Here is an 18,657-nt window from a genome sequence, read left to right as displayed (position 1 = left end):
CTGTGGGTGATTAATGAGATACAAATGATTTATTACCCCTTCCTGGCTGCAGTCGGTGTCCCAGGTAAGTTACTACCTGGGTCAGGTACTTCAGGAACTGGAGAATAAAAGTATGTGACATCTTATTCTGTGTGGGCAGCTCTTTGTTTTATTACTTTCCTTATATGACAGCAGTAACTACACTTCAAATTACTGCTCAGGCAGTATAGCACTATTGGATGTCCGGAGGTTGTGAAAGATCCGATAGAAATGAGAACTCTTCTTTCTTTCCAACTTTCATTCATTCTTTCTTTCTTTCTTTCTTTCCTTCTTTCTGTCTTTCTTTCCAACTTTCTTTCTTTCTTTCTTTCTTTCTTTCACTCTTCCTTTCTTTTACTTTTTCCATTCTTTCCTTTTATAGATTTCCAACTTTCTTTATGTTGTGTGTTTAATGTTGACTCACGTTTCTTTTATTGTTGTCAAAGAAAATCTTGCAATTTTCACCAAATTTTTCCTTCATTCTTTATTTCTTCCTTTTCTTTTTGTTTTCTCTCTTTATTTTTTCTTTCATACTTAATTCCTCCCTTCCTTCATTGCTTCCTTCCTTATTTCTTTCTTTCTTTCTAACTCTCTTTCCTTTTTGCTTTCTTCCTTATTTTCTTGTGTTCTTTCTTTCTTATTTCATTCACTCTTTCTTCCTTTCTTTCCTTTCCTTCACTTTTTCCCATCTTTCCTTCTGTTGTAGATTTCCAGCTGTGTTGATGCTGTGTGTTTAATGCTGACCCAGGTTCCTTTTATTGTGGTGAAGAAACTTTAGCAATGCTCGCAAACTATTTCCTTCCTTCTTTCTTTCTTTCTTTCTTTCTTTCTTTCTTTCTTTCTTTCTGTCCTTATTCTGTTCTTTATTTCATTCATTTGCTCTTTACCTTTTATCTCACTTAATTTCATTTTTTTGTTTGGTTCTTTCATTTTTTCATTCTTTCTGTCTTTCACTCTTACCTTATTCCGTTCTTTATTTAATTCTTTCACTCTTTCTCTCCTCCTTACTTAATTTATTTGTTTCTTTCTTTTAACCTTTCTTTCTTTTTTCTTTCTGTCTTTCTTTCTTTCTTCCATTCTTTATTTCATTCTTTTGTTCTTTCTCTTTCTTCTTATTTAATTTATTTTTATTTCTTCTATCCTTTCTTATGCCTTGCTTTCTTTTCATTCTTTATTCCTTCCTTTATTACATTCTATCCCTCTTTCTCTCTCTTCTTTCTTAATTTCTTTCATTCTTTCTCCTTTCCTTCCTGCATTTCTTTCTTCATTTCGTTCTTTCTTTCTTTCTTTCTTTCTCTCTTTCTTAATTTATTTCTTCTTTCCTTCCTTTCTTTCTTCCTTTTTATTTTTTTCTTCATTTCTCTCTTTCTCTTTCACTCTTTCTTCCTTTCTCTCTTATTTTCTTTCTTTTCCTTCTTCCTTTCTTCGTTTTTTGGTACTTTTCCTCTATTTTTCCCTTTCTTTATACATTATTACTCTCTTTCTCTCTTTCTTCTTTATTGCTTTATTTTCATCTTTCTATTTTTCTCTGGTGTTTGTGTTTTATAATGGCACAGGCTCCACTGATGTGAACTCGCAATCACTGGTTCAATGCAATGACTGGTGCGTCCTAACTTGTCACAATAGTTACATTTCAGCCAATCGCTTTAAGACCCCATTGTTCTTTCAGTCTACAGCAGGAGACATGTCCTGCGATTATTTTCTTTCCTTGCTGTAAATACTGAGTCAGAATGTCAGATGATAAATTGCTTTATGACCTCACACAGTCTTCGGATTCTGCAGGATACTTTCATTTATTTTGTTGTACAAATCAATCCTAACAGATAAATCAGAAATGCATCGATGATCCAATATGATTCAGCTGTCTCACTTTCCAACGTTACCTGCTCTATGTCAGTGTCACAGTTTCTGAAATGTTACGATAGAATAGTAAGATTGATTTACTGTTTATTATTACTCAACTCATTTAATGATTTAATTTGAGTAATTAATTAGCATTATTAATTAATCCCATGCATCCGTGGTAAAGTTCTTCATATCTCTGTGTAGGACACTTGCCATTTTGGTACTGTTCATCGTATCTCTCATTTGTATCCACAATGTTTGAAAGGGGAATGTTTTGCGATTGAACCCACTCGATCAATGATTGTGTCATGCTCTGTTCATTAATTGCAAATCGACTGATTTCACAGCATCTGAGGGAGAGAACAAGATTAACATTATTTGTCTAGAATTAAGCTCTTTGCTGAAATCTCAAGATGGTGTGTTATATTATCATTCATATTATGCCTCAATTTACAAGAAATGAGCATTGTTACAAATGTTACATGTAATTCAATTCCAAAACCTACCATGAACTACACTAAATGTTAATTTTTTGCCTTTGTAGATTTAGTGACTCTGTATATACAATTACCGAGCATGGAGCGTAGTGTGACTGTAACTCGTCTGAACCAATGATTGACCATTGGTAATCCAGGAGCAGAGGATCTGACTGTGCCTCACGTCTCACATCCAAAACAAGCAGGGATACTGTATTTAATATGTCAGGCCAGTAGCAGAAAAGTGGAAGAAATACATTACAAGCATTGAATGGGAAGGTTTGATTTCTGAAATTATACTCAAGCGCTCAATGGTTTGAACAAAATTGACCACAGTAAGTGCATGAGCAAAGAGTGGGTGTCGCTAGCTACCTGTTCCATTCAGAGTGCTCCTACTAATCACCTACTCCTCTTACTCCCATGCCCTTTTTCGCATCACCCCACCTCAGGACATTTAGTTCAAATATAACACCACTACAACAAACTCACACACACGCTGCAATGCAACTTTCAAAATGTCCCAACTGTTGCAAGTGAGGCTCCCAATTCCCAATTGGATGCATTTGTATATATACTAAACTCTAGTTTCTGTTTTTAACCTTGGTTTGTTTAACAAATGCGATGCAGACTTTTCATCCTCTCGAGCCATTCAAATAGATACTGGATGAGTTTTAGCTTCGCTCCATCGACCAGCCTTGGTTCCATATGCCTAAACACCATTGTCTATCAATAATCTATCACTTTCAATTTGATATTTTACTTGAGCCACAACCTGAAAAGCATTTTTGGGGAGAGAGGTCCCGATTTATACTTCCCTTCTTGTAAGAACATAAGAAAATAAGAAGTAAGAGCAGGAGATGGCCATACGGCCCCTCGAGCCTGCTCGGCCATTCTATATGATCATGGCTGATCATCGACCTCGACTCAACTTTCCCTCCAGATCTCCATATTCCTTGATTCTCCTTGGATCCAAAAATCTATCTCAGCCTGGAGTAAAGAAGTGCTTCCTTGAACCCTTGAACGGCCTAGCTTTAATTTTAGTGACTCCGCCAAAAGAGATATTAGGTTACCCCTATATACTCTATCAAATCCTATAATCATCTTAAATGGATCACCCGTAATATTATATACTCCAGGGAATACATTACTAGCCTGTGTAATTTGATCACGTTGTGTCACTTAAATGACGATTCATCGCTGGCACGCCGAGTACAACCCCTGTCTCCAGGATGCCCTATCACAGGTAGAATAATCACGATCCATCACTGGATGCAAAGCCAAGCTGCACATTTTCGAAGCGTTTCAGGTAATTGTGAAGAACGTTAATGTCCCTGTTATATAACGGACTGTTACTTCCATGCAAACACGAAAAACTACTGTTAATGCCCCGTGTCTTGTGAATGATTATCGTATTTTATTGCTGCACACAGTTAACGTGGTGACGATTGCGATCCTGTCTCGGGGAAAGTGTGGACTCTCCAAATGTGTCACTCACTACCTGGTGGCCATGGCAGCGGCAGATCTACTGGTCGTGATCATCGATCTGATACTGAGGCAGATTCCTATTGTTTATCGGAAAGAATTTTTGTTTTTGAGGGAAACTAGAGTGTGTAATATTCACGCCGTCCTGCTTTATGCCACCACAGACTGTTCTGTCTGGTTCACAGTCACTTTCACTTTTGATCGATTCGTGGCCATTTGTTGTCAGAAGGTGAAATCTAATTATTGCACCGAGAAAATGGCGTCTGTGATTCTAGGCACAGTGACTGTGCTGAGCTGTTTGAAGAACATTTTCGGGAATTTTCTATATACAAGTCAGTATTGGCTTTCTAACACTCCCTGGTTTTGCCACGTTACCCTTGTTGTATCACGTTCACTGGTCTGGGCCGTGGTTGAATTAATGAATTATATCTTAACGCCATTCAAGCCGTTTCTTTTGATTCTACTGTTCAATGCTTTAACAGTCAGGCACGTTTTAGTGGCCAGCAGAGCCCGCAGAAGAATCCGGGCTCGGAGCAGTGGCGAGAGTCCCAGTGACCCAGAGATGGAGAGCCAAAGGAAATGCACGATTGTACTGTTCGTTACATCAGGGAATTTCATACTGTTATGGGTGGTGTTTATGGTCTGTTCTATACTGAGGCGGTTGGATTACTTGGGATATCCTGCCCCTCTGCCCACATTTGTACCTGAAATCGGCTTCATGCTCCAGCTCCTGAGTTGCTGCACCAACCCTTTTATTTATGCTGTGACCCAGAGGGAATTTAGAGAGCAATTGAGGAGAGGAGTGAAGTATCCCCTCGCAATGATGAACAAATTAAATAGATGAGAAGGGCTAACACTTTCTAACAATATCCTGTATTTTTGTTTCATGTGTAGATTTCACTGGGTTCCATTTGGCCTTTATATTTTCGGAAACATTTCACAATCTGGTCCAGTGTTAAAACGCAAGTTAATATCATAGTTCGGGACCTTCTCGCCTTTTTGCGCAAGGACAGGACCTGGACACAAGCTATCTACAGCTGTGGTTTTAGCAGGTACTCGCCCAGGAGTGGGTAGCTGCTTTACTCAGTCTCATGCTGAGGTCGCAGTACAAGGGTGTTTTGGGAATGAGTCCTTGTTGTGACTGATTCCAAAAAATAGACAAATCGTGTGAAATTTCCCGACATTCAGACCGGGTTTAGATCCTCAGAGTTGACAGCTTTATCCGATCTGTGCTAGTCTGTAAAGGAAGACTTGTTTTAAAAATAAAGATCAGAAAAATTTAAGGCAGCAGGATGGTTGCGATATATATTAATCTCTGCCTCGTCACTGGGAAAGATATTGAAAAGGAATCAATCTATATTAAATTCCAGTCAACCCCGTGCGTTCGTCTAAGCCTGTTCTTCATTTTGTACATTTCCGGGCAGGTGCCGTTCTGATTAAAGTGAACATATTGCATCCCATTCAGTGTTATGTATGTTTTACCTGTTGTTGAATGAAACAGAATGTGACCTGAAATAAATGACATTTTGCCCAGTGATAATTTCGTCCACATATAGAGTTCTTGCCAAATTAGTTGGGAATAATGGCCCGCATTTTCCAATCCCTACGGGTGTGTACGAGCTGTGTGCACACCTGTCGGGAGCTCATAAGTGCCGGATTCACGCATGTGAAGCTCATGCCCTGAAAACCGGCCCTTCCGATCTGTCAAGCATCCTCTCGGCTGATCATGCACCTGCAGAAGAGAAGGGCCACTGCGGGCAGAGCGTTCCGCTTTCTGCAATATCTCCGCCCGCTGAAATCTCTTTAAAATGTTTTGCCTGGTAAAAGGAGGCGTAAGGCCTGCTTTTACCAGCAAAGAGTTTAAAAAAGTAAAAATATTTTTTTACACTCATTTATCATTTAAAATACATTTCAAAAAGGTAAGTTTATTTTAACCCCGTAAAATTTATATATCTTTTTGAAATAATTACATTTTTGTTTAAAATATTTAATTTAATGTAATTTTAAATAATTTTAAAAACGTGATTTAAAAAAATATATATTTATTGTTCTGATATATTTTTTCATTGATGCCCATTCATAATTTTGACAGGTCTAAGCTGAGAGACCTGTCAAATATATGAAGGGGGATTCCCTTCTTTCATTGGTTCCTCATGGCGCACATGATCCCAGGGACGCTTGCGAACCGCCTGTGCCCGTGGGAGACCTGGGCCCTACGCATTTCGTAGAGCAGAGGCTCAGGAGTGGAACTGTCCGGACCTTCGGAGCCCTCAGGTAAGGGCGCATGCAGGAATCCTCTGATTGGAAAATACGGGCCGACATTGCTTAACAACTGGGTTCCTGTGCAGCACACTCCTTGGTCCCAGTATGGGAAACTACCGTGTCCCGTACTGCACATTCAGTGTTACCATTACAGCACTTCCCCATTCCCAATACCGCATACTCCCTGATTCCGAGGCTGCACACTCCCGGATACCGTTACAGCACATTCCCTGGTCACATTACTGCACATTTCCCGCTCCTGCTACAGCAGCAATAGAAAACTGCTTGTAGTTCTCATCCGGAAAAAGCAAGTTACCGGATTTCTTAAGGAAGTGACTAATTTAACTGAACAGCAGTAGACACCTGCAGCAGACCCGAGTTGGCTAGAGTTTGCAAATTTAGATAAGCGTCATACTCTCTGTAAAATGTATATAATGTCTGTGTATTCATTAAACTACTGTTAACACATTATCATGAAATCTTTTTAAATTTTCATTAAAAAAATCTCTCCAGAATAAACTCATTCCACCATCCCTGTTGTTATTTGTGCCGAATCTCAAATATCGGTGTTGGCATCAATAGTCCAGCAAGACTTGCGACTGTGCCTGTTATTATACCTGTCTATGCTGAATAGCTACATACCCGGTGTGTTGAATGGGTTAATACCCAGTGTGTTAAATGGTTATTACCCAGTGTGTTAAATGGTTATTACCCAGTGTGTTAAATGGGTCAATACCCAGTGTGTTAAATGGGTTAATACCCGGCGTGTTAAATGGGTTAATATCAGGTGTGTTAAATGGGTTAATGTCCAGTGTGTTAACTGGGTTAATGTCGGTTGTGTTAAATCGGTTAATACCCGGTGTGTTAAATGGGTTAATACCAGGAGTGTTAAATGAGTTGATACCCGGTGTGTTAAATGGGTTAATACCAGGAGTGTTAAATGGGTTGATACCAGGTGTGTGAAATGGGTTCATACCAGGTGTGTGTAATGGGTTGATACCCGGTGTGTTAAATGAGTTAATACCCGGTGTGTTAAATGAGTTGATACCCGGTGTGTGAAATGGGTTAATACCAGGAGTGTTAAATGGGTTAATACCAGGTGTGTTAAATGGGTTGATACCCGGTGTGTTAAATGGGTTATTACCAGGAGTGTTAAATGGGTTAATACTAGGTGCGTTAAATGGGTTGATACCCGATGTGTTAAATGGGTTATTACCAGGTGTGTTAAATGGGTTAATACTAGGTGCGTTAAATGGGTTGATACCCGCTTTAAAATAGCAGACTGTGGAAAGTAAATGAGACAGACTCACTGTTCAGAAAATAATTTCCCAGAATGCCATAATCGAGCTCAAAAGTGGAACCTGTCCCGGTCCTTTCAGCATCCCTGTTCTTCCTGCCAATGGCTTCTAAGCCAGGGCTCAGAGGAAGGAGCAGTGGAACCCGGGAGAACTAACATAAATATGGGGGATAAGTATTAAGGTAACGATGTAAGATTATATAAAAAACTGGAACTGTGTATCAGGAGATAGTCACACCAATTAGATTAATTAATTCAGATGTAGTCCGTGGCCAGGGGCAGGATGGTGTGACTAGAAGTGAGGCAGGTACGGGGATCCAGGAGGTAGTGTTGGAGGAGCCGCAGCCCTTGCACTTGTCCAACAGGTTCAAGGCTCTTACTCCCTGTGAGGATGGGAACAGGGACTGCGGGGAGGATGAGAAACCTGGCCACAGCACCGTGGAGCGGGGGACCATTCAAGTGGGGGGAGTTAAAAGAAATGTTGTAGTGGTAGGGGATAGTATCGTTAGGGGGATAGATAGAGTTCTCTGCAGCCGAGAGCGAGAGTCCCGAAGGCTGTGTTGCCTGCCCAGTGCCAGGGTTAAGGACATCTCCTCTGGACTGGAGAGAAACTTGGAGTCGGAAGGGGAGGATCCAGTTGTCGTGGTCCATGTTGGTACCAACGACATAGATAGGACAAGGAAGGAGGTTCTGCTGAGGGAGTTTGAGCAGCTAGGGGCCAAATTAAAAAGCAGAACAACAAGGGTAATAATCTCTGGATTACTACCTGAGCCACGAGCGAATTTGGCTAGGACAAATATAATTAGAGAGTTAAATGCGTGGCTCAAAGACTGGTGTGGGAGAAATGGGTTTTGATTCCTGGGACACTGGCACCAGTACTGGGGCAGGAGGGAGCTGTTCCGTTGGGATGGGCTTCACTTGGCCAGTGCTGGGACTAGAGTCCTGGCGGATCATATAACTAGGGCTGTAGAGAAGGCTTTAAACTAACTAGTGGGGGGGAGGTTCCTAGAGAGCAAATAATACAAATGACAACAGAGAAGGTCATAGACCTAGGTAGCAGTGGGGAAATTAAAAACCAGAGCATGTCAGGAAGGGGCAGAAGGTATGGAGTAAAAGGTAAAGTAATAAAAAGGGCAAAAGCAGGAACTAAGTGTCACAAAACATCTTTGAAAGTTCTCTATCTGAATGCACGTAGCATTCGTAACAAAATAGACGAGTTAATGGCACAAATAACTACATATGGGTATGATGTTGTGGCCATTACAGAAACATGGCTGCAGGGTGACAATGCCTGGGAATTAAACATACCAGGTTATTTAACGATCAGGAAGGACAGGCAGGAAGGAAGGGGAGGTGGGGTGGCAATGTTAATAAAGGAAGGAATCACTGTAATACAGAGAAATGATATTGGGTCAAAAGATCAGGACAATGAAACAGTTTGGGTGGAGGTAAGGAATAATAAGGGAAAAAAAACACTAGTGGGCGTAGTCTATAGGCCTCTGAACTGTGGCAACTCTGTTGGACGGAGTATCAATCAGCAAATAGTTGAGGCTTGTAATAAGGGAGCATCTATAATTTTGGGGGATTTTAACTATCATATTAATTGGAGAAATCAAATTGGGCAGGGCTGCCTTGAGGATGAGTTCATTGAGTGTATTAGGGATGGGTTTCTTGAGCAGTATGTAACTGAACCGACCAGGGGGCAAGCAACCTTAGATCTGGTCCTGTGTAACGAGACAGGATTAATTAAAAATGTCCTAGTAAAGGATCCCCTTGGAATGAGTGACCATAACATGGTTGAATTCCATATTCAATTAGAGGGTGAGAAGATTGGATCTCAAACAAGCATGCTAAGCTTGAATAAAGGAGACTATGAAGGTATGAGAGCGGAATTGAGTAGAGTGGATTGGGAAAATAGATTAAATGGTAAGACGATACATGATCAGTGGTGTACATTTAAGGAGTTATTTTACAACTTCCAAAAAATATATATTTCACTGAGAAGAAAAGGGTGTAAAAGAAAAGACAGCCATCCGTGGCTAAGTAAAGAAATTAAGGATAGTATTCAACTAAAAACAAGGGCATATAAGGTAGCCAAATCTAGTGGGAGGATAGAGAATTGGGAAAACTTTAAAAGACAGCAAAAAATAACAAAAAGATTGATTAAGAAAGGGAAGATAGATTATGAAAGTAAATTAGCAAACAATATAAAAACAGATAGTAAGAGTTTTTATAGTTATATAAAAAGAAAAAGGGTGGCTAATGTAAATGTTGGTCCCTTAGAGGATAAGACCGGGAAATTAATTGTGGGAAATATGGAGATGGCAAAAACACTGAATGAATATTTTGTATCAGTCTTTACAGTAGAGGACACTAAGAATATCCCAACGCTGGACAAACAGGGGGCTATAGGGGGGGAGGAGCTAAACACGATCAAAATCACTAAGGAAGTGGTACTCAGTAAATTAATGGGACTCAAGGCGGAAAAATCACCTGGACCTGATGGCTTACATTCTAGGGTCTTGAGGGAAGTGGCGGTAGGGATTGTGGATGCATTGGTAATAATTTTCCAAAACTCCCTGGACTCAGCAAAGGTCCCGGCAGACTTGAAAACTGCTAATGTAACACCCTTATTTAAAAAGGGCAGTAGACAGAAGGCTGGAAACAATAGTTAGCCTAACATCTGTGGTAGGTAAAATTTTGGAGTCCATTATTAAGGAGACAGTAACAGGACATTTGGATAAACATAATTTAATAGGACAAAGTCAGCATGGTTTTATGAGGGGGAAGTCATGTTTGACAAATTTGCTGAAGTTCTTTGAGGAAGTAACATAGAGGGTGGATAAAGGGGAACCAGTGGACATAATGTATTTAGACATCCAAAAGGCATTTGACAAGGTGCCACACATAAGATTATTGCTTAAGATAGAAAATCACGGGATTGGGGGTAATATTCTGGCATGGATAGAGGATTGGCTATCTAAGAGAAGGCAGAGAGTTGGGATAAATGGTTCATTCTCAGACTGGCAATCAGTAACTAGTGGTGTTCCGCAGAGGTCAGTGCTGGGTCCCCAACTCTTTACAATCTATATTAACGATTTGGAGGAGGGGACTGAGTGTAACATATCAAAGTTTGCAGATGATACTAAGATGGGAGGGAAAGTAGTGAGTGAGGAGGACATAAAAAACCTGCAAGGGGACATAGACAGGTTAAATAAGTGGGCAGAGATTTTACAGATGGAATACAATACTAGAAAGTGTGAGGTTATGCACTTTGGCAGGAAAAATCGTAGAGCAAGTTATTATCTTAATGGCAAGAAACTGGAAAGTACTGAAGTACAAAGGGATCTGGGGGTCCTGGTGCACGAAACTCAAAAGGTTAGTATGCAGGTGCAGCAAGTGATTAAGAAGGCCGATGTAATGTTGGCTTTCATTGCTAGGGGGATAGAATATAAAAATAGGGAGGTATTGCTTCAGTTGTACAAGGTACTGGCGAGACCGCACCTGGAATACTGCATACGGTTTTGGTGTCTATACTTAAGAAAAGACATACTTGCTCTCGAGTCAGTACAAATAAGGTTCACTCGTTTAATCCCGGGGATGAGGGGATGGACATATGAGGAGAGGTTGAGTAGATTGGGACTCTACACATTGGAGTTCAGAAGAATGAGAGGCGATCTTATTGAAACATATAAGCTTGTGAAGGGGTTGGATCGGGTGGATGCGGGGAGGATGTTCCCGATGATGGGCGAAACTAGAACTAGGGGGCATAGTCTTAGAATAAGGGGTTGCTCTTTCAAAACTGAGATGAGGAGGAACTACTTCAGTCAGAGGGTGGTAGGTCCATGGAATATGCTGCCCCAAAAAGCTGTAGAAGCTACATCATTACATAAATTTAAAACAGAAATAGACAGTTTCCTAGAAGTAAAGGGAATTAAGGGTTACGGGGAGCAGGCAGGAATTTGGACATGAGTCTAGGTTCGGATCGGTCATGGCCCTGTGGGTAGCGGAGCGGGCCCAGGGGCCGTGTAGCCTGATCCTGCTCCTATTTCGTGTGTCTAATTCTGTTAGATTCAGGAGATGGTTCTGTGATTGTAGATTGGCAGTTAGGATCAGATCAGCCATGATCTTATTGAATGGCGGAGCAGGCTCGAGGGGCCGATTGGCCTACTCCTGCTCCTATTTCTTTTGTTCTTATGTTCTTATGTTCACTGAACCGTGCTCTCTAAGAGATACTTTATCCAGAAGTCACTGATCCCAATAAGCATTTATCATTCTGGAGGTTGCACCTAAATCAATCTTATGCAGAGCCGCTGGTGATCTCGGAGACTCATCAGAATGTGTTATGCTACAGACAGAGGCTGTTACACAGGAACATTTTACCAATAAATACTGGACATGTAAGCTGGCAATTCTAATAAACCCTGGAAAGCAAAATATATAGGCTGTTGATCCCAGTAAATCCCGACAAACCCAATAATATAGCTGGTAATCCAAGTGAACCCAGATAAACCCAGATATCTTGGCTGGAGTTTACAGTAAATTACGATTAATCCATATATATATATAGGCAGTTGTTCTCAATGAGCCCTCATAATCACAGATATATTGTCTGTCGATTCTAGTAATCTGTCATAAACCCAGAAATATAAGCAGGCGATCCCGAATAAACCTGTTTGGAGCACAGGAGCATAGCAACAGTAGTAGTAGCCATTCAGCCCCTCGAGCCATTCAAGGGGATCACGGCTGATCTATTGCCTAACTCCATTCACCTGGCTTTGCCCCATATCCCTTGATAACTTTGGGTAACTGAAATCTAATAATATCAGATTTTAAATTAACAATTCACCCCACATCAAATGTTTTTTGTGGAAGAGAGCTTTATGAGATATTGTATTGAGTGTTTTGCTGAGGTAACAGAGAGGGTGGGTGAGGGCAGTGCATTTGCTATTGTGTATATGGACAATACAAATCTTTTGATAAAGCTCCATATATTAGGCATGTGAGACAATTTGAAGCCCATGCAATAAAAGGGGAAGTAGCATCATGTATATAAAGGCGGCGAAGGGATAGAAAGCAGCGAGTTGTGGTGAATGGCTGTTATTGCGTAATGTATAGAGGTGAAAATTGGTGTTCCCTCGGGTTAACTACTCGGGCCACTGCTGTGCTTGGCATACATTAACGTCATGGACATGGGGGTATAGGCCCAATTTTGAAAATTGCAGAGGATACGAAATATGTAAGAGTGAAGAAGATAGTAAGAGACTTCAATTCGTGGTGATTGAAGGTCAATCATCACAGCCCAGGACATCGCTGCAGGATATCCTCATGGTAGTGCCCTAGGCCCAACCATCTTCAGCTGCTTCATCAATGACCCTCCCTTCAAGATAATGTCAGAAATGGGGATGTTTGATGATAACTGCACAGTGTTCAGCGCAATTCACAACTTCTCAGATAAGAAGAAAGCAGTCCAAGCCCGCATGCAACATGACCTGGATGGCATTCAGGATTGGGCTGATATGTGGCAGGTAACATTCGTGCCACAGAAGTGCCAGGCAATTACTACCTCCAACAACCGAGAGTCTAACCACCGTCCCATGATATTTACCAGTATTACCATCGCCGAATCTCCTACCATCAGCATCCTGGGGGTCACCATTGACCAGAAACTTAACTGTACCAGCCACATAAATACTGTGGCAACAACAGCAGGTCAGAGGGTCGGTATTCTGCGGCGTGTGTCGCACCTCCTGACTCCCCAAAGACTTTCCACCATCTACAAGGGACAAACAAGGAGTGTGATGGAATACTCTCCACTTGCCGGGATGAGAGCAGCACAAACAACACGCAAGAATCTCGACACCATCCAGGACAAAGCAGCTCGTTTATTGGCACCCTATTCACCATCTTAAACATTCACTCCCTCCGCTACCAGTGCACGGTGGCTGCAGTGTGTACCATCTATAAGATGCTTTGCAGCAACCGCTAAGGCTTCTTCGGCAGCACCTCCCAAACCCGCGACCTCTTCCACCTAGAAGGACAAGGGCAGCAGGTGCATGGGAACAGCACCACCTCCAAGTTCCCCTACAAGTCACACACCGTCCTGCATCGTCGCTGTGTTAATATCCTGGAACTCCATCCCTAACAGCACAATGGGACTACCTTCACATCACGGACTGCAGCGGTTGAAGAAGGTGGCTTGCCACCACCTTCCCAAAGGTAATTAGGAATGGAAAATAAATGCTGGTCTTTCCAGCGACGCCCACAGCCCATGAAAGAATTTTTAAAAATGATGACATAGACAGGCTGTTGTAATGGGCGGACACATTTAGATGAAATTCAATGCTGAAAATTGTGAGTTGATATGATTACAAGCTAAATTGAATAATTTTAGAAGGGTTAACGGACAGATATCACTGGGGGAGTTTGTGAACAATTCGTTGAAGATGGCAGAACAGCTTTAGAACGCTGTTAATAAACCATGTGTGATCCTTGTTTATATAAAAAGAAACATGAAGTCCAAACGGCATGAAGTTGTGGATAACCATAATATAATATACTAGTTGGGCTGCAGCTAGAGTATTGAGTCCTATTCTGGGCGCCGCACTTTCAGAAGGACATGAAGGATTTGAAGAGAGCACAGAAGAGATTTACTTCATTGGTTCCAGTAATAAACGATTGCCGTTACGTGGATAGACCAGAGAAGCTGGAGCTGTTCTCCTTAGAGCATAGACGGCTAAGAGGAAATTTGACAGAGGGTTTTAAAATCAAGAAAACGATTAGATACAGTAAATAAACAGAAAAGATGGATGAATACAAAAGACAAAGCTGAAGTGTCTGTAACCATCCTGAGAGAAGCCAGACTTCATTCAATTCGATTAATTCCAAGCGATATTAAGAAACAGCTGAGCTGATTAGTTACAGCAAATGCAATGAGCTCCGACAACACTCCGGCTGCAGCACTCAAAGCGTGTGCTCCAGAACTAGCCACGCCTCGGGGAAGCGGTTGTGTTAAGAGATTGAGTAAACTAGTCCTGTAATCTCTTGAATTCGGAAGAATGAGAGGGGATCTCATGAAGCATGCAAAATTATTACACGGTTTGATCGGTTGGATGCTGGGAGAATGATTCCCTTGGCTGGGGAGTCTAGAACCAGCGGACACAGCCTCAGGATAAAGGTTAGGCCATTCAGGACTGAGAGAAGACATTTCTTCACACAGAAAGTGGTGAATCTTTGGAATTCTCTTCCCCAGAGTGCTGTGGAGGCTCAGTTATTGGGTATATTCAAAACAGAAGTGGGTAGATTTCTGACTGGTAAGGGCATCAAGGGATATGGCGATAGGGCCGGTGAGTGGAATTGAGGCAGGAGATCAGCCATGATCTCATTGAATCCCCTGCACTGCTTAAAAATCTGTTCCATTACCTTTTTTTTTATAGTTCTGACGAAAGGTTATCGACCTGAAACGTTACCTCTGTTTCTCTCTTCGCAGATGCTGCCTGACCTGCTGAGTATCTCCAGCATTTTCTGTTTCAATTCATATTTCCAGCATCTGCAGTATTTTCTCAGTTCGCATTTCTTTCATTGTGCAAAACAAGGATATCGCTTAATTAATGACGCTTTGAAAGCAACATAAAAGTTTAACAAAATAACTACCACCCAACGTGGGGGTCGAACCCACGACGCTGAGATTAAGAGTCTCATGCTCTACCGACTGAGCTAGCCGGGCCTGTTGCAGCAACATTGCCTTGTCGCTGATTGCAGTCAGGAACCTTGTGGCTCCGGCCGGTCACAACAGCATGTCTGAGCCGCGTTTCTGGAAACTGCGAAACAAGTTCTCCAGAAGCCCGTGGCGTATAAGGAACTCAAGCAGCAAAATCCCTTTCATTAACCACAGGGGTTCAGGCAAATTTCTGATCACAAATCGCTTTAGTCCTTGTCAATATCGCTTGTCTATTTCCCGGAGATTCCCGATTCTGTCTGTCTCTCTGGCTCTGTTTATTGTGTCTGTGGCCACCTGCGGGTAGATTTTGAACGAATTACCTGTGTTTGTGTCTGCTTGTTACTTTAAACAAATGAGGGCATCAGGCGCTTCTGTGCATGACACTGAGGAATCAGGAGAAGGCAGGAGGAATGAAACAGTGTTTGTGGAACGAGTATATATACAAACATCCGTGGTTATGTTGTGGACCTCATGGTGCAACGGTAGCGCATCTGACTCCAGATCAGAAAGTCTGTGTGTTCAAATCTAATCGAACTCCCAACTGAGCTATTTCAGTGTTGTATGGTGGCTATTCAAACAGCCCCAAAACGCACTGTTTCCTCACCGGGAATCGAACCCGGGCCGCGGCGGTAAAAGTGCCTGGAATCCTAACCACTAGACTACCAGAAAAACTGCAGCAAGTCTCCTGCCAGCAAGCACAGCAACGCAGTGTTTCCTGCCTGCTCCTTTGCAATTCAGATCCTTTCGCGCCAGGCAAACTGTTCGGACAAAATGATATTTTTAACATGAGAACACAAAAGACGTGTTCGCGAAAGCACGGCACCAAGTGCGGGTAGGCATCCACTTGAAATCGATTTCCTTCAGTGGTTTTCTCTGGATGTTGTCTCTTTCGGTGCCGGCGAACATTTCATTGATGCATTTGTCCTGAACTGAAGCCTTTTGCCCATCTCGCGGGGTCAGAGCCGCTCTGTCTGTCTATTACCTGCCTGTTAACCTTATCGGGAACAGGCCGCCTTTTCAACGTTCAACAGCAAACCCAGAAAGACAAATAAACAGAAAGATGTGTCTCTCAGCCCCGGTGGCAAAGGTGCAATGGATGTTAATCCAAATAAATCCCCCGTGAGTCTGTGTGCATTGGCTTCCTTATAAAGTTTGTATTTGAAATGTGCGGGAAAAGTGTAAAATTATGAAAACATCCTGATGGCCAGTACGGGGATCAAACTCGCGACCTTGTCGTTATTAACACCAGGCTTTCACCAACTGGGCTAACCGGCCACAATGCTCTTGTTGGCCAGGCTCGCACCCAGGCTGCGAGATTGTCTTTCAGCCTCACACTGGGTGACCGAGTTACTGCTCAATAATTGAACACACCACATCGGTTAAACATTGTTAACTGTTCGTATATACAACTGGGCAGAGTGTAAATCGAAACTAACAGAAAGACAGCTCTATGGTCTAACAAACCTCATTCTAAAATTTATTATCGCACCACAGCCCCTCCCACAAACACTGCTCCGGTATAAGAGCAGACGGCGGGACCCCGACTGGATTCGCACCTGCAGCGGACGGTTGGAGCCGGATCCAGCATGTCCGATGTGGTTTCACTCCCATTCGTTTGGGAAACGCGGCATCAGGAGCGTAAAATTTCTCCTCATTCACTCCTCTTGTAGTGAAGGAGACAGAAAGTAACTAAAACCTACCGAAACCCGGGACCTTTAGATCTTCAGTCTAACGCTCTCCCAACTGAGCTATTTCGGCTTCACATCAAACGCAGTATACTGTTGTTCTTTTGGAGGTTTTTCTATCCCCGGGTGGAATTGCCCCTCTCGCTCATTCCTCACTTCGGGCAATGTGACCGGACCAGATCTCGGAGCTCAGGTTGTGTTAATGTAAAGCTGCAGTGTTGATAAAGATACAATGCTGACACAGCACGGGGGACCTCACTGTGTTGGACACAGCGTGAAATGCAATGACATGTTCAAATAAAGTTACAGAGCACAACACATGTGTAAAATTCCCTGTTCTTTTCTCCACACTGATGGGTTGTGAAGGGAGAGACGGGCCGAAGTCTCACTGAGCCGCACTGATCACGAGCCAAATCAAGTTCAATCTTCAGGTATGGTGCTGAGCCCGACACAGAAGTGAAAATGCCCGTGGTTGTGGGTTGATTAATGATAATAGAAACAAATATGAAGTGTCTCACAGACTTCAATGATTCCTTAATACCGTTGGTTGTCTAAAAGCTATCAATCGCAGGTTAAAATGAGCAATTCATGATGCATCTTTGAAAGAGCTATCCAATCAGTCCCACTCCGCTGCTCTTCCCCCATAGACCTGCTGACACTCCTGCCAGCGGAAACTGTTTCCCCCATAATTTTGATCACCTCTATTAAATCTCCCCTGACCAGTGATTAATGGAGTTCAACGCGGGCAAGTATCAGATCATCCAATTGGGGCCGAGCAAAGATCGGTCAGTGTGTGGTCTGAAAACATCATGTGAGAGAATAGTTTTTTTCTGTGAAGTAGCTGGTCCCGTTAAATCTTACAAATGTTGCCCCAGATCGCTGCTCTCTCAAGCAATGAACATTTTAAACCATTCTCCTAAAATGCAATGTGTAAAATGAGATATGGGTTAACAGTTCAGGAGATGCAAAGAGCAAAATAAATGAATGAAGTTTCGACTGTCCCTCAGTAACCATATTATTATGACTTTCATTCCGCAAAATAAAGTTACCGGTTAATTAATGGTGATTAAAGCAGTTCTTATTTATTCACATTAGATGCATGTAATTAATTTAATAAAATTACATCGCATTCATGAATAACAAACGGTGGTATCAAAATTTCTTCCCTAACCGTGAATCGAACCCAGCCTGCAACACTGATAGGAATAAATTATTGAATCATTTAATGGTGCCTCGAAAAATATCACACTAGTAAATTAAAATCACTGCTATAATGTGTTTCGGTGTTGAAGGGGATTGAAAAAAGCCCAGACTGCGCCCGCGGTGAGACAGAATTCGAACTTACAAAGAAGTTGGTGCTGCGAAGTAACCGCCAAGCGAAAGCTGACACCGATTAAAGAAGGAGACACCGCTCAATATAAAGGAAGAGCTCACAAACGTTAACTTTCTGTATTCTGTGTAAAAGGACTCTCAAATCCTTGAATATACTCAATGACTGAGCATCCACTGCCCTCTGAGGTTGAGAATTGCAAAGATCACAAGCCTCTGAGTGAAGAAATGTCTCCTCATCTGTGTCTCAAATAGCCGGCCCCTAATCCTCAGACTCTGCCCCCCAGTTCTAGACTCTCCAGCCAGGGGAAACAACCTCTCAGCTTCTACCCTTTCAAGCCCTCCAAGAAAATTATACCTTTCAATGAGAACACCTCTCGTTCTTCTGAACTCCAAAGTTTATAGGCCCAATCTGCTCAATCTCTCCTCATAGGACAATCCTATCATCATTGAAAACAATCAGGTTTGATTCCCAGTCAGGGATTTCAGTTCTGACAAACACCATTGAAGTCTGTGAGAATCTTAATAATTGTATTAAAACCA

At 42.1% G+C, this 18,657-nt stretch overlaps 1 non-coding gene across 1 annotated transcript; it reads right to left on the bottom strand.

Moving 5' to 3' along the window:
* Positions 1–15,033: 15,033 nt before the first annotated feature.
* trnak-cuu (transfer RNA lysine (anticodon CUU)) lies at positions 15,034–15,106 on the bottom strand. Its single transcript has one exon. It is a non-coding gene; the product is annotated as a tRNA-Lys (tRNA).
* Between the last annotated feature and the right edge of the window lie 3,551 nt (positions 15,107–18,657).

This window comes from Somniosus microcephalus, unplaced genomic scaffold (assembly GCF_052327205.1).
Source record: "Somniosus microcephalus isolate GS21.2 unplaced genomic scaffold, FLI_Smic_1.0 unresolved_chr4, whole genome shotgun sequence".
Lineage (NCBI taxonomy): Eukaryota > Metazoa > Chordata > Chondrichthyes > Squaliformes > Somniosidae > Somniosus > Somniosus microcephalus.
This window is presented reverse-complemented; position numbering and strand designations above follow the sequence as displayed.